The sequence below is a fragment of the Haliotis cracherodii genome, unplaced genomic scaffold, assembly GCF_022045235.1.
Source record: "Haliotis cracherodii isolate W230 unplaced genomic scaffold, xgHalCrac1.p SCAF_4, whole genome shotgun sequence".
Taxonomy (NCBI): domain Eukaryota; kingdom Metazoa; phylum Mollusca; class Gastropoda; order Lepetellida; family Haliotidae; genus Haliotis; species Haliotis cracherodii.
Window position 1 is genome coordinate 1,518,776 of NW_027266297.1, and position 17,578 is coordinate 1,536,353.

The 17,578-nt window shown below is 36.0% G+C and overlaps 1 pseudogene; it reads left to right on the top strand.

The window, feature by feature from the left end:
• Positions 1–1,181: 1,181 nt before the first annotated feature.
• On the top strand, positions 1,182–13,734 carry LOC139478358 (matrilin-3-like; annotated as a pseudogene).
• The last annotated feature ends 3,844 nt before the right edge of the window (positions 13,735–17,578 follow it).

Genomic DNA, 17,578 nt, shown 5'->3' on the forward strand with positions numbered 1-17,578 from the left:
AATCCTATGGGGTAATGGACCAATTCCCAGAAGAAATAGCCCAGTAAAGGAGAGAGGTCCTAACGCCCCGCCTGAGATCTGCTAAGAGAGATGGAAAGAAGGCTACTATAGTAGTTGACAGGTTGTATGTAAACAACAATCTGATAGACACACCTCCACCCCATTAGAGCCCCCAAGCAGAGACTTAGTGGTGGTCACAGAGGAGGATTCAGATGGGGGTACACAGGTGGACAGGGGCAAGCAGACGCTAACCCCTCTCTAGATGTGACATATAATCCATACCAACTGTTAACAAGTGACAGTTATGTGAAACTGAACAGCTGTCAAGATATTGTTTTAATGTGAACAGAATGAGTAATGGTTTAGATGAATGCAACAGAAATAACATTCAGTACAGAGATGTACATAGTAAAGACTACAGTGACGGTTTACTTACAACTACAGGTAATCCACTCTCTATAAACACGATCAACACAAGTAACAATTCAGTGAATGATGCATTATTATCTGCAAAAGGACTTGAATCAATTTCTTCTTGTAGTTACTCAGACAATGTAACTGCCACACATGTATGTAATTTTACTAGTTTTTCAGAGGCAAAAGTTGACGTTTCTTTTGATGAAGAACTGCCATGTGATGCCACAGAAAGTCCTAACAAGGTGCGAGATACTCAATGACTGATGTAATACAAGAGAAATGTGATACTAACTGTCATTTCTCTTCTACGAATACTACCACAGATGAAGCTGTTAATATTTCTTATAGTGCCAACATGGAAGACTGTGTAAACAATTCATTTTATAATCAATCAGAAAATAGTCATAGACATCATAGTCATTGTTTATTTAATTATGTCTGTATGTGTGAGCTAATAAACATCAAGTCACAATGCAGCACAAACAACTTTACGTAATCCTTGGAATATATCTATGAAGATAACAGGTGATCAAGACAGTAATTTTATATTCCAAAAGGATGTTCCCAGATGTACTTTCCTCAATACCCTTACAAATAATAGCATTGAGGTTGTGGCCACTGATAGCCATTTCAGCACTGATAACCGCACTTATAATAATTATTACCCAGTCAGTGATAGTAAACATAGGTTTACTTGTGAATTAAGTGATATCCACTCTACTGGTAACAATGTTCATACCGAAAGTGTACAAGAAAATGATGGCATGACTGTCGATGATGATAATGTTGATGTTTTTAATGAATGTATAGATGATAATGGTGTAATTGATAATGATGGTGATGATGATGATGACGATGGTCATGATTATGATGATGGTGATAATGTTTATGATGCAAGTAACTACGATCATTTAAGACGACTTTCGTTAAATGTACGTGGCATTAGAAAGCAGTTAGAATATCTAGAATTTACCAATTTGATTAAAAACAAGGATATCATAGGATTTCAGGAAACCCAAACTGATTCTCTAGATGATCTACAATCACAGGGTATAAACTGTACTTTCAGCATTGGAATGGGGCAATTAGACGTTCAGGTGGCTTGGCTGTAGCAATAAGATGTGATTTGGAAAGTTACATATCAGTTATGATAGAAGAAGAATGTGAATATGTACTGTGGATAAAAATGTCAAAGACGCTATGAGACACCAAACAAGATTTCTTTTTAGGAACAGTATATATACCTCCAGAAAATTCAAATTACTTTACAGGTGAGACATTTAATGAAACTGAAAATAATTTACTTTATTTTCTCTCTTTGAGTGAGTATGTTATCTTGATGGGTGACTTCAATGCAAGAACTAAACAGCTTTTTGATTAAACAATAAACACACAAATAATTTGATATTGATATAAATGATATGGGTAAAGAACTTGCGCCTGATAAATTATTAGATAAACTTAATATACCACAGGTCAGGGCTTATCAAGATAATGCAAGGGTTAATAATTGAGTAATTAAATAAAAAGAGATATGTAAAAATCTTAATTATTTATCTGTAATGGTTGACTTGGACAGGATAAAAATATAGGTAAAACAACATGTAATGATGTGAGTGTAGTTGACTATGAACGGTAGGTATCCAGTGTGAAGTAAATACAGTAAAATACTCATCCTAGACCAAAACGTTATAATATGGATAGAACTAAAAGGTTTCTACAAAATTTGAATGCTGAAAAGCTAAATAATCTCACTTGGAAAGCTCATGTGGCTAGACAAGGCCAAGCTGACCCACATCTGATCAATGACATTATTAAGGAGGCCAGGCACGTGCTGATAGACGCTACACGCACTGACTTTGGGACCGGGAGGCATGGTGTTGGGTAGAAATATAAGATGAACAAACCATGGTTTGGAAAGACCTGTATAATTGCTAGAAAATGTTTTTACAAAGCAAAACCCTGCTTGAAAAGATTTATTTCTATTTATGATAAACGCTCATTAAACTCTGAATCTTAGGCTTATAAGAAATATATGGATAAGCATATAAAACAATATAAAGATAAATTAGGTAAAAAAATTAGAGAAAAACACAAACACTCTCCAAAAGAGTTTTCGAAAATGTTAAATGGAGATTAAAAGGATGATAATATAAGTCCTGAAATAGAAGTACATTGTATTTTACTTGTTTTTTACATCGCTAAATGAGACAACTTCAGAAGACCCGGAAATAGAGGAATGTACTATGGATAGTCAATATGACCGTGAACATGTAAATGGAGATATCACATCTAATGAAGTTATGATAGCAGTAAGAGAACTAAAGAGAATTAAAGCCTCCGGTATTGAATTTATAGAAAATGATTATTTTATTGATAGTATTGATTTATTAATGCCTTTGTTAGTTGAACTATTTAACCTTATATTTGAATAGGGTATACGTATACTTCCATTTTGGAGGAAAATACAGACTATTGGCATCAAAGGTAGATTTCCTACGTTAGTTCAAAATGTGTATAAAAATATTAAATCGTTGATACAGTGTAATGATAAAATGTCTAGTTACTTTCTTGGTAATAAAGGTGTCAGAAAGGGAGATTCGGTTTAAAAAAAGCCTTAGACTAATTTAATGAATATTGTGAAGAGTGGAAGTTATATGTAAATATAAATAAAACACAAATTGTGATTTTCGATGGTGGCCCATCGAAAAATTCGAAACTTAAATTTCACTTTACTGATAAAACCCTAGAAATTGTCGACACTTATATGGATTTAGGAATTGTACTTCACAGGTATAAAAAAAATAGTATCAGGTCTGGGAACTATTTTCATAATATCCACGGAGCAAAATCAACTAACGTGTTATCAGTTAACCCATTGAACAAAGTATGTTGTTTTTACATCGGCACTTCACGCGATGATATGAGTATATCCCGTCTGTTTTAGTAAACCTACACATGTACACACTTACTTTTGACAAATCCAATGTGCAAGATTAATCAATGAAATTATTTTATTATGATCCTTTGATGGCTAGGAATCAGAATCTGTTTATTCTCAAAATCCACAAAAGGTTGGACAAGAGCATATTACAATAATACATAGATAAAAATAAAACAAAAATTGTGATTTTTGAGGAGGGCCAATTGAAATAGTCGAAACTTAAATTTCATTTTTCTGATAAAACCATAGATATTGTCGACACTTATATGGATTTAGGAATTATACTTACTATACAATTACTTACACTCCGGAAATGAACACCACCCTTATAGAACCTAAGTCCAACAAGTTGCCTTGGAAACGTAAAAAATATATATTTCTAAAATTCCTAAATAGCAAAAGGCACCAGTTCAGTATGTGCCTGGTAGACATGCAAGGTTTTGTAAGAAAGCATTAAACAAATTTTTGAGTTAAGCTCCGGAAATGAACACCACCCTTATAGAACCTAAGTCCAACATGTTGCCATGGAAACCTAAAAAATATATATTTCTAAAATTCCTAAATAGCAAAAGGCACCGCCTCAGTATTTAACTGATGATTTGACAAGTTTCGATCAAATACAACTGAATGGTTTTCGAGTTCTCTCCCTGTTATGGTCAGACAGACGGACAGACAGACTGGCGGATCGGATTTATGCTATATCATCCGGGTTCTCACGGGGATAAAACAATAACAAACGCAACAACCAATCCCAGGGAATTGCTTTAGATAGACAGCTGACGGACAACAACGCTACGTTATGACAGCCTCAACAATCTGCCGAAACAGATTCCATAGTGCGTAAAAGGCAAACTTGTGACGAAAATTTGTTGATATGAATGGATCATGGAAATTAGTGATGAACCAGCAAGATGTTTTCAATGAAGGTTTAAATCCCTCATGACGTCATCTATTGTTGTTGGTCGGGATATATTTACATACTGATGTGTTGTTGGTTCCCCACTATGCCCGTTACCATTCCTGGGTTTATTCCCCCGCTAAATGTAATAATTGTTTTCTTCTTTTTGCAAACCATGGAATGACTTTTCTCGACTCTTTTATTCGAACCCGTATACTGCATGGCACTTCGTCATTGATTGCAAACCCGAAAAGGAAAAGGTTTTGAAGTTAGTTCAAACAGCAATTATTACTCAGAGTATATGTAATAACATATGTTTTTAATTGTTTGTTCTTGTAAACTGATCATAAAGTGAAATGTTAAATCGCATTTAAATGGTTTCATTATAGAAATCTAGTCGATTGTACGATTCCGACTATATCATGAACATGTGTTTATGAAACACTATCAAATAGCGACGACACCATGTGTTCGCGAAAAGGTGAGCTATATTATAAAATATGAATGTTTTCTCACGTTCCAAGACTGACATGTGTGTTACGAGATTGAAGTCGGGATATTGCATTGCGTCATGTTGCCTAATATTTCTTCACATTTCACATTTCCTGTAAACAGCTGTTGTAAAACATTAATTATTTCAAATTTTTGAGTACTTTTGTAATTCTTCTTTCGCAACGTGTGACTGTTATCTTGGATATAATTCAAGCGTGTATGTAGATATCAGCATATATTTTTCTTTGCGTTAGATGAAATCATTAATGCAATATATTGTCTGAATGGCCAGCCACTAAACCACTGAATAGATTCAATATTGAAGTTATTTGTTGAGTAAAGTCAGTTGTGCACAACTAATAGTAATATCAATGAACCTTGTTGTTAATAAACATGTAGTTACGGTTATCAAAATATCGATATAGACGGATATATTATACAATGCGTCAATTTTACTCATTGATAGGTAACAGAACGACTACATTAAGTTGTCATTGTGTTCAAAATTTTCATTTAAACTTTGAAATTTTCAAATGTGACATAACAATCTGATCGATGACGCTCTGAAATTTTAACTGTAACGATTAATTGAAATGAATAAATAAACTGCGCAACATATAGTAGCCGGCATCGTCGGGTCGCCTGTTAATCATGAGGTAAGTTGGTATCGAATACCCTTGTACGTCTTTGCCAAGAATCTTTCAATTTCACTTACTTTTGTTACTTTGGAAATTTGTCAATCACATTTACAGTTGTCATAACTACCATAGCAGCATTAAATTTAGGTTCGGCATATGAGGTTATTCGTTACATCTGATTTCTATACATCCGGAGTTTGCTGGCTGCTTCTTGTGATGTACCGATATTTGATCAAATACTCGCGTTCTCGCGATCTCGCTACACTGTGTTGGCCTAGAATCTTTATGTGCTCTCCCCATCATTTCGTTGTTAAGTCAAGGCTATCGGAAGTTGTCTCATTATACAAAAACGCAAAAAGGTCTCTTTCTGAAATTAATTTTGACTGGTCAAAGATCAGTGTTTGCATTGTAACAATAGCTTGTGAATACGTAACGTCATAACATCATGACGTTGTGGCGGGTATCTTTAGATAATTTTTGTCGGCTGTTCGTGGTAATTATTTGGACCTTTTTTGCGTCAGATTCCATAATGAGGGAGACAACGTATGGCCTGCCGCGTCTTTCCGTATGTGTGCATGCTAATCTTACATACGATCAAGTAAATACTGGCAGTACAGTTTCATAAGACGTTTGTCTCATACAGTTAAAAAGTTGCATACAGCAGCAATGATTTCTCGTCTAGTGAGAGATATACTAATTATTAACTTACATATTGCTTAGGGTCACTGTCTTGTATTACTAAAGGATGGACTGCCTGGGAGCCTAGCTTTAATGACTGCGCTATGCCATTACTCTTTTTTGGCAAATGAGGTTAGTCCTACTGTTAGATATAGGCCTTACCCTCCAAACGTTAAACAAGTTGTAGTTTACTTAAGGGACTCAATGTACGCTGTTTTCTCATGAATGCAACGGAGGCTAATAGTAAAAACGTTTTCAATGATGAGTTGAGCAAGACATTAAGACATGACAGTGAACCTCCGACATACACATGGATAATAAAGAAAACATATTATAAAGAAAACCCCAGTGTGCCATAGTCAACTGGGCTAAATATATTCCTGTACATTTTCTTTATAATACGATCCTTAAATTCTTAAGTTTAGTTTCTAGGTTAACTTGCAAAGACAGCTGCATTATTGTATCTACTGATGCATTCTAATTAACTTATGAACTTCATACAATCTCAAAGCGTGTCCTCTTGTGGCAACATGTATATTTGTTCTAAACGCAACTGTGATGTCATTTGATTACGAAAAAGTGTACAGCTTGAAAAATGTTCACGACATGATCCTCATGCACTCGAACATCTGGGACCCCTGTTGTGTAATATTAAAGTTTCACGTCATATTCACAGCCCCTTTGAGTAAATTGTACTCCCTCTATGTCATTATTAAAAACTGATCGATACTCAGTGCGTCACTAAAATCTTAGTCAAGAAGCAGCCTAACACGGAACATTTGGTGGTGGCTGCAAACGAGTCCTTGCTGGTGATATAATCATGTTTTATCACTGAACTATTGAAATAAATAGTTAAAGCAACTATAAAGTACGATTATGGTAAGAAAATTACTGAGTATTTCGATAGTTCATGTGGGGTAAGACAAGGTTGTACTCTTCGTCCAGCACGTTATTCATCAACGAACTACTAGTAGTTATATGTTTTGAAAGTAACTTCCAGGATGGTGTTTAATGTTAAATATATTTCGGTTAATTTGCATTTTACGTGATTGCAACTGTACCATAAACTGACGCACTCACCTGCGTACCTGAATTGGATCCACACAATCATACCCGTATAGTATATAAATGGCACGAGAAATGTTGGTGATGCATTGAAACAGATTCTCTTCTGACAATTTGTTATCTATTTAGGAAGGCATATGTGTTCAGGTTAGGGTTCCTTAACTTTAGAAAACTTCATTTTATGATTTTATAAACAAGGCAAACTGAGCGTATGTGTGTCTGTGTGTGTGTGCGCGTGTTTGTGTATGTGCTTCGTGCGTATGCGTGCGTATGTATATTCTGCATTGTTTGGGTCTTTTTGAGAGATACAGTTCCATTAAGTATTGCCGCAAAAAGGTATTGAAGCTTGAAATTAGCACTTTTGCCATTGAATACATGTAACACTGTCGTCCTTAAAGTGCAAAAAGGCTAGAGTTAAATATTCTATGATATTAACTGTTTTGAAAAGGGAAACAGCTTTTAGTTGTAAAACTGTCCACATTAAACCAAATACAGTCAAGTCCATTGATACGTTATGGGTTATTGCTAAGCGATATTGATACGTCTGCTTGTATGTGAAATATCAATAAATTGTGGTTTAGTAGCACTCTCCCAGCATTTCATTCTGTGTACGTTAATAAGTGATACGTTTAATGCGTAAATAAGATTTTATTTTCTTATTATCATATTCTTTGTGTGTGTCTGAAGGGGCTGTGCTCCAATGATCAGGGGTGTCATTAGATAAGAATAAAGTAATAATGAAAACGTGGTGATAGGTTCACAAGTTTATTAACAAAAGCTAATTGTACTAATAGATGGCAATAAAAAGATCAGATAAATCTAATCTGCGCTGACAAGGATCACTGATAAATTACATCAGAGTAAATGCGAAGCAACTGTATTACAGTGATAAAATGAGAGTAGCTAAAAAAAACACTTTGATAAGATACCGACCTTAGATGCGTAGACAGTCAGTAAAGTCGGCTGCGACCAATTATCACTTGCGTCAATTAACTCCACACTCTAATGATTGAATGACCTCGTCTGGGTTAAATAATGGGAAATAAATACACAGGTCTTATCCCTAAAATAAGTCATTTTGAAAATAAACTAGCCGAGTACGTCTGAATATCAAACTAGTCGAATCGACTTAAGACTAAGTCACTTTGACTGAACAAGGAAATGCTGAAATTCCCAGATAGCTGGACACTAACGAGAAGGCTGGTTGTCCACGGACTACTAGAAAATGGAGTATTGGAAACATTAGTTACTAAGTAACCAGTCAATCGCGGGAAGGCTGGTTATTCTCGTATGGCTTGAAAAGCTTAGTATTACAAACCTTAGCTACTAAGTTTAGTTCAATACAACCAGAGTAAGTCAGTAGAAGCTCGAATGGGCTTTCAGGGCACACTGGCTGGAACCAAGAACATATCAGTGTATGTTTATATATTTGAGCATTTACAATAACATTTAGTCGTGAACATTAACAATACGATGTATTTTAGATTGCATGAGACCATGTCGAAACAACTCGAAAAATTTAATCAAAAGCGGAATTTAATAACGATTTCGTACTCATTTCACCACGTATCCTTAGTATTAACCATAACTACGCGAGGTAGTTAATAATTGCTAAATATATACAAAAAATGGGAAGCAGCTACGTCATTCCTCTCAAGTAACAACACAATCCCACTTCCGCCAATTGCTGATCGAAACCTGAACTCGAGTTTGGTGACAGTAGTGAAGCTCCGTACACAGATCAGTACTTAGCATGTCATTACCATATCATCAAAACGTAATGCTTAAAACATCTAATGTAAAGCAAGTGTTAAGTAAGATATTAAATAATAATAGTCAAATCGCATTGATATATACAATGATATATCTGTAATCATAAAGCTTATGTTCCACAAGCCCAGGGTAGCCAATGAGAAAATAGATTAAATAAGAGAAGAAGTTTGTTATTACATATATGCAGAGTCTGAATATGACTATACAGTAAACTACGGTTATAACGAACTCAAAGGGACAATTAATTTTAGTTCGTTATAACCGTAGTTCGTTTTTCAGCATATATGCAGCATAACTACAGCAAATAGTCGGGACCTAAAAAGTATGTTCGTTATATCCGTCAGTTCGTTATAAGTGTGTTCGTTATAACCGTGGTTTACTGTACATGTACATGTTACGATACCTATCTACACGAACTATTCAAAAATGGGTCTCAGATCATGGAAATAAAGGCTAAATACCATACCATTAGAAACAATTCTTGTGGTCATTATTAATTTTATCAAGAAAGATACCCCTAAAAGTAGTAACGTTGAGAAACAAACATTCACACAGTAAAAGAGGAGATGTGCAAATACATATATATCTGCCAAACTATTGACTCAAAACCAAAAACACAAGATTTAAAGTAAATGTTACTGTACAGTGTTTGATAATGCAAGTACATCTTCACGTGCTCAAAGCAGAAATTACGCTTCATATTTTTCAGGGATCCTAATTAAATATCATCGAATTGCGTGGATCGATGCTCATGATATCAATCACTGGATTGTCTGGTCCAAACTCGATTTTTTACAGACCACCGTCATATAGCTGGAATATTGCTGAGTGCGGCGTGAAACAACAAACCTAATTAAATATCACACAAGAAATACTTTTGTAACGGCTGTATGTCGTCATTATCCCGCAGCATAACCCTATCACCTGTGGATGTCGTCATTCCCCTGGCCAACAGCGTAATGCGTTAAGGTGTAATTAGTGATCTGTCCCTGCCTAAAATGTGTGACAGACAAGTGTATTTTTGTCTCACTCGTAGAAAAAGTTACACTGTATCATATGAAGTATAAACACAAAGTTCTACAACCAATCGCTAGACGATTCACGAGAGACTATAGAGATTAAAAAGATCAACTCTCACTTCGTCATCTAAAGGGCAAATAAGTAAAACACGGATCACGTCTTCCACCCAGTCTGTACAATTAAAGCAATATCTCTCTTCTGGTGGTATATTTGTGTACAGAAGGAGCCACACTGCATCTGAGTGTAACTAGAGAACTCCTGCGAGGACGGTTGACACGGTATGCCACGTGATATTCTGTTCTGTAGACTTTCTTAAACACCTGTAGTTTGTTTGTTCCATGGTATCTTTTTTCCAAATATAATATGTCCCTCCATTTAGGCTTATATGCATAAATAATTATACATAGATAAATAAAGCCACAAAACCCTTCCCATATCCAACAGAAATCAGTGCAGTCGATTGTACAATTCTGACTTTATCATAAATATGTGTTTATGAATTACTTTCAAATAGTAATGTTACCAGGTGTTCGTGAAAAGGTGTTTGTATCCTGCCCAGTCGATGGCACGCGTCACAAACACATCCAAAGACAAGTCAAAATAGGGAATTGCATCGGACACAATTTTTTTGTCACTGATGCGTGAAATTTGGAAATGTCCTCCACATGTCTAGCATAAAACGTTTTCAAAGCTTTACTGAGGCCTTGAAACCTTGATCAAACAACTTCCGAGCTAGAAGCGCATGACTCTCTCTGAAATCTTGGTCGAAAGAGCATGCTCGATTGTCTCTGAAAAGTTGCGCAATGTAAACACCATAAGCTGGAGCTGTTGGAATATTTCTCGACATGAAGGGAAAATTGGCTATTAGAAAGATGAAATCGTCCCTATTGCCATACAGCCTTGTTGAGAGTGTTTTGTCACTCTGAATCTTTATGCAAAGATCTAAACATGACACAGATGAGGTGGTCACACTGGTCTCCTAGATTTCTGATTCAGGTTGGTAAATCAGTGAAAGGGAGTTGGCTAGTTCACTGTTATTGAACGATATCAGATCATCGCTATACCTGAAGCTTAAGTAAAACGTCTTGGCCAAATGACCTTGTTTTGACTTCCCGAACAGAAATTCCAATTCGAATGCATAAAGAAACAGATCCGCGAGAAGTGGAGCACAGTTGTGCCGATATGGGTGCCTCCTTCTTGCCTAAATGTCTTACCCCCAAATTTTGCGTAGATGTTATCAATGAGAATGTCCAACATTTCGCATAATATTGTTTTCTCAGTGAACCTAATATGGCATTTGCTTTAATTTTTCAAAAATTGTCCTGAAAATCTGAATATAAATACGTAACTGGATCCACGTACACCAGGTTTTGAAACAAAATACCAATGGATCAAAGAATGAAGTTTTTCGTTATGTTTGTCATGTGTGATAGTGGTGTACAGAGTTAAAAAATAAAATGTTTTGACATCATGAAAAAAATTGTTCTTTGCTGAGATTGCAAAAAGGTTTTTGAGAATCCACATGGTATTAAATCCACTTGCCTCAAATACATTCTGTGAATATAAAGAAAGTACTTCCTTTATTGTATTAAGGATTATGGTCAGTCTTTGAGACAGGGACTTGGTGGTACATTTGCTGGACCCAGCAATATGTCTCCCTTTGTACAGTTTTATGGAGTTTTGGAATCCAGGACAAAAGAGGAATTGACCTGTCAAAAGTTGACAGTACTGATTTATAGTTTTGGCAGATTTCATCCTAAGTTAACATACTGTCCTTGTATGTGGCATTATTTGATATATCATTTGTGGTAATGCTAACATATCTGTGTTTCAATTTGGGTACTTATGTCCCAGGTCGATTTTCTCGCGACATGACGTCACTTTAGCATTCCGGCTCCTCTTCCAACCATTACAGTGCAAATATATCTTGATACTTTTTTTTATACAATTTCACAAATTATTCTCAACAACAGAATTTCTTATATTTACAAGTCGGCAGGCACGGTATGGCGCGTTTATCACGACACTGCTCGAAGACAGCTTCATTCCCTGAAGGCTCAGTAAACATATTTACGTGAACCCAGCAGGCGCATGTTTAACGATCTTCCAAACTATAATTAAGATCAATAGTGAGATTACGATCTTTCCGTCCCCTTCTCCTGTCATGACTACATGGTCAAGAGTTAAAACCCATCCCCATGGCAACAATCATTGTTGAACCACGGGCTAAAAACAGTGATTAATATCATCTCTCATGTGGTTTAACATGACTACTTCAACCAATTTATATTTTATAACATATTTACGACAGTTCGCTCATCAGATGTTATATTGGGAAATGTACCTACTGTACTCGTTGACAGTATAAGCTATAACAATTCTGTATAATGCATTCTGTATTTTTATGTTTATCACCATGTAAAACATTTTTTTGGGCCCATACGCCAAATGCATTACTGTAGTCATTTAGACACACCTATAGTTTTCTCTTATATTTCGTGACAATGTACATTCAAACGCCTAACGTTGAAGTATGCATACATTTATATACGGCACAAAACAACCTACACGCCAAATACATTACCAAATTAATTTAAAGTCATATATAGCCTTCTTTCATGTTTCGCGACAATCTACATTGAAACGCACATCGTTGCAGTATACAGTTAGTAATATCTCTCTATCTGCTATAGGAAATGCACGTCCTCTATATAACATCGCCAGCAACGTGATACATTACCGTATTCACCAAAATAATCCGTACAGAAACTTACTATTTCACACTAATACTGAGCTGTATATCCAACCGTGTACCTTCGTATCTTTATTTGGATCAATCACCCTGCTACTTCATTTACCGTTTATGTTGAAATTCTGACGTCGCCTTTGTGATCCATTACCGTAGTCACCAAAATGATAACGACTCGAACTTAATATCATCTCTAAAATTATAGTTTTTACATTGTACCTTCGTATCTGAACATCATCCGACCATATTTTACTTATCGTATTTGCCGAAATTTTTGTTTCTAGGTTTGTCAGCACCATGCCCACGCTGAGGCCTGCATCACTTCGTGCTTGTCTCCCTATGGCAGCTACATCAAGCACTCACACTAGGATATAACTGAAATGCAGTTCAAAACTCAATTACTCAAAAATATGTTTTCTTTTCCAGGGTACAGCCAGCGGAAACTCGATATCCTGATTGTAGAAGACGTATCTAACTCAATCGGGAAGCTTCAGTACAGTAGCGTGAAACGATTTCAACATAACATGCTCAACCGTTTGGATATAAGCTCTGAAACCATTAATGTTGCTTTTATGGTATTTTCCGTAAACGCAAGAGTGGAATTCCAACCGAATGCCTACGCCAACAACAAAACAGCTGTTGTTGCTGCAGTGAACACACAAGCCAATGAAGGTGGTGCTAGTACACATATTGGCGAAGCCATAAAGTTGGCTAACGACGACGTTTTTACGGGAAGAAACGGTGACCGACCAGACGGTGACAACATGGTCATATTCTTCACTGACGCCTATGGTACAGATGATGACGAATTGGTTGTGGCTGCGAACATTGGTTACCTTCAAGCAAAATCTGAAGTTTTCGTCGTCCATTCGAAGGGACCAGGCGAGACAGCCAACAGAAATGCGACTATCAGTGCACTTGTATCAGACCCTGATTACAGTCATGCTATGAACGAACGTTGACAACACAGGTACTTTCCATGAATTTATGGAAAGAATAGAGGCTTGTGGAGAAGATTGAGCGCCATACTTTCGCACTGCATTGAACGTGCATAAGGAAACCTGATGATTAGAATGAGTTCAAAAACACATCAATTGCATTAAATAAATAATCTGCAGCCTACACTGACTTCATATTGTTTGTTAAAGATGTTTTAAAAAAGAATACATCACTTATACAATAAGTTGAAAAGCTATTATCATGAAGGTCCAACTCATTTTGTTATTATTTCAATGGCAATTTCTGAAATGATCACGGGAACATTTTCAAGTACCTTCATCTTTATCCTGGAAATTCTGCAGACACAATAAGCCTCTTAAGTGCCTCTTTACAGCCATGATATCGATCTGTCAAAACAGCAATGCATTTAGGATGTTTATTTAAAATGTACCAAACTGAAATTTAGAAACTTCGAAAACCATAATCTTGAATCAATGTATTTCGGTTAAGCATTTGGAACTTCTTTAATTCTAATGTAAAGTGATTCAAAATCGCTTCTACAATCACGAAGGAAAGAAAAACAAAACGTGACTTTATGCCTTATGACCAGCTTTCAACCTCTGTCTTTTTAGATGTTTTGGGGAGATTACACCACACAAATGTAACAAACCGTCAGCATCAACGTTGAGCGTTCTCCTTGTTACATGGTGTACATCCACACACCCTCATTGCTCTTTAGTGTATACAAACATATAACCATTGGCATTGGTTGGTCATCAAATTCACCGTTTATATAAAACAATTAACACAAATTATAAAGACTTGAAATAGGTTTGCTCATTGCTTACTGCTTTTAAACATCACAACACCCCAAAACAACATTTATTTCTTAACAAAGGAGATGTCGCCGATGATATAAATATTGGTACCGTGTGGAAGGCCAATATCCATGATAGAAATTGTAATTATTTTGCTAAATTACAATGAAATAATTAGTACAGAAAATGTCATTTTGTGGTATCACCAGATGGATGCATGACAAGAATTTCCCAGCACGACTATAAAGACAAGCGTTGTTTCCGATCATTTTGATCCTTTAATATAGAATATTAAAAAACGTCAAAGAAATTGCCTGCTAGTGAACAAAACAAAGAAATGCACATCCAAACTATCGAAGTACGACTCGCTCCGTGTCTAGACTGACAGTTACTGTTCACAGCAGTATATTATTTTATCTGAGCATCTGTTTGACACATATTTATAATCACCCTCCACTGGTCGACCAAATGATCAATAATGACTATCTCTCTCCCGCCACGTTTGTCGTGTCGGCCCTTTTCACGTCTTGTACTTGATATAAATGTTTTACGACGCGAAGTCATTGTGACTGACGTACTAAGGAAGTTCTTAATAGACCGTTCTCCTCCACTGATGCTATTATTTGAATACATTAGTTGTAAACAAACTACAACTGATGTTCCTGCAGAGCACGTTGATCATACATACGCTCTTGTGTGAGTAACTATGTTATCCCGCCTTTTAAATGATAATTGTATTGCTGTCAGTCAAAACAAGAAGTCACCCATACTGAAAAGAAGTGTCAAAGTTTAGAAATATATAATAAAATATAAGAATTTACTTTCACTTTGTTTGAATCCATTAGAGCATGAACTTTTAGAGAGCGAGGGTCAAATTGTATGAACGTCGTATTTCACAGGGACATACATTCCGCAATTAAATCTTAGAAGAAGATCACGGAAGAGAGTTTAGGTACATGGACACGATTTATACTCTACGATAATATCATAAATAACCCACTTGACATCCCGAAATTAGGATCAAACAGTATGCTCCTTTTGAAGTTAATGTTAAAAGTCGTCACTTTTAAAAGAGCATCTAATAAATATGATGTGCTGATTCGCGATTTTTAAGTCAAGAAATATAGTTTCATATAAACGACGTGATTTCACATTATAATCAACAACGCAAGTTATAAACAAGCTTTTCAGTTTACAATAAACGCGAAAAACAAAAGAACGCCTGCGTTGTTTGTAAACACACATGGCTGACCATTTGAAACCTATCAAAGTAAATGACCCCATTAAAGTGAACGGAGATCAGACAGGGAGCGTTATTCGTATAACTAAACTTCTAAACATTTGATGTCTTTAAAACAGCATATGGTCAGATTGAAGTTCCAATATTCATATAGCGACGGTAGCCATAAACTGTTCCAAGTGCGCCAAGATCAAAACTGCCAATGAAAATTTAAAAACAAAACAATGAATGGGACTAAACTTGACATGAATTCACAAACCTATACAGGAAAGATAAGATGAGTAGAAATTGGCCACAGTGAAGTAAGCATTATAAAATCATTCTTCGCATTTGGTTAAATTTCGACACGCAAATTAGAATCGTTCAGAATATGAACTGTCTATTTTTAATTGGATCAAGGGTAGCATATCGCGTTACCTTCAATCGAATTGATTACAAGCATCTGCTCCCGAAATCGATGTAAATTGCTAAACTGAGGTTTATGAATCAAAACAAAAATCATTAGCACCAAGCATCATTTCAAGACTGTGTAACCGTTATTTAGACATACGGAACAACACGTGACTTCTCAGATCCGATCGCACATGTGTCACTACTACAGCACAAGACAGATGCGTACGTCAAGAACAACTGCTTCGGCAAAACTAGGATTGCGTAGTAAATCAGTGCAGACAGTGAGGAACCGTTAACTCAATGAAAGTATTCTCTCTAGATGACCAGTTCGTGGTGTCATTGTCAAGACAATGTTGTTTTTTTTTAAACTTGACTTCTTTTATCAATGCTAGATCTTGTAAATGCCACAGAAAGTTGACTGCAATAATGTGTTAACTGAGCAATGCGGTTGGAGTGCGTGTGCAGTGTTTTCATTCAGACGCGATTGAAAACACAACAGCTGATTCTTGTTCGGCGACGGATGTTTTTGTCATGAAACATGTCTTTAATATGATTATCGGTATTACATAGAATAACACACTCGGTGTGAGGTATTCCGGAAAATGTTTCACTCTTGAAATATTTTCCGTAATCAATCATACCGTAATTCATGAGTGAGTTAAGACAATTTATTAAAATATCAGGGCCATGGAGGTTGTGAGTAGAAATGGATCGAAATCAGTATTGTAAGATTTGATGCTCTTTTGGCAAAACGATTGACACGATAAGGAAATATACAGGTCCATTATTTGTTTCCAGATTTTCAGGTGTTACATTTATCGGGTTTTGAGTATATGGTACCTGGTATTTCAATTTGGAACCCTAGACATAAGCTATGCTTTGCAAATCCTGCAATCGATGGAAATTTGCATGGCAGTTTACAAACTGGATGTCGATTTTGTTACACAATCTTTATTGGACGATGCATAGACTCGTTAGTCTAGCCAAAATATAATTCCAGTATTCAAGCCTAGGTTGGCAAGGGTGAAAACTGGACTTTTATAGTCAGTTAACTCCCTTGCATCCTGAAGATGTTGTCGCAAGAAAGGATGGAGGCCAAATAATACGATTCATTTGGAAAGTTTGTTGCCTCTCCTTATAGGAGCCTTTTCGGACTGCATAAAGTAAGAACAAGACTTTACTCTAATACATCAACAGAAAGTAAACTACCACAGCAGCCTTTGCTGATGGGTGGGCCTATAAACAGTTAAAGTAAGCATAATATCAGCAAGAGAGAATAGTTCTTGATCTTGTTGTGAGGCGTTTTGACTAGACTCCTCTACGGCAGACAAAGACTACATGCTCTTGGATTTGAAAAGTTGCAAACAAAGGAATTGATACCCTAAATTTGAGTTTTCTGCTAACAGCCTGCAGGTCATATAATCACAGAGGGCTTCTCTATTGTTGACAATAACAACCTTCGTCAGTTATTCGAATATTAACAAAAATATCGAGAGCAGCCTCCTACCAAATGG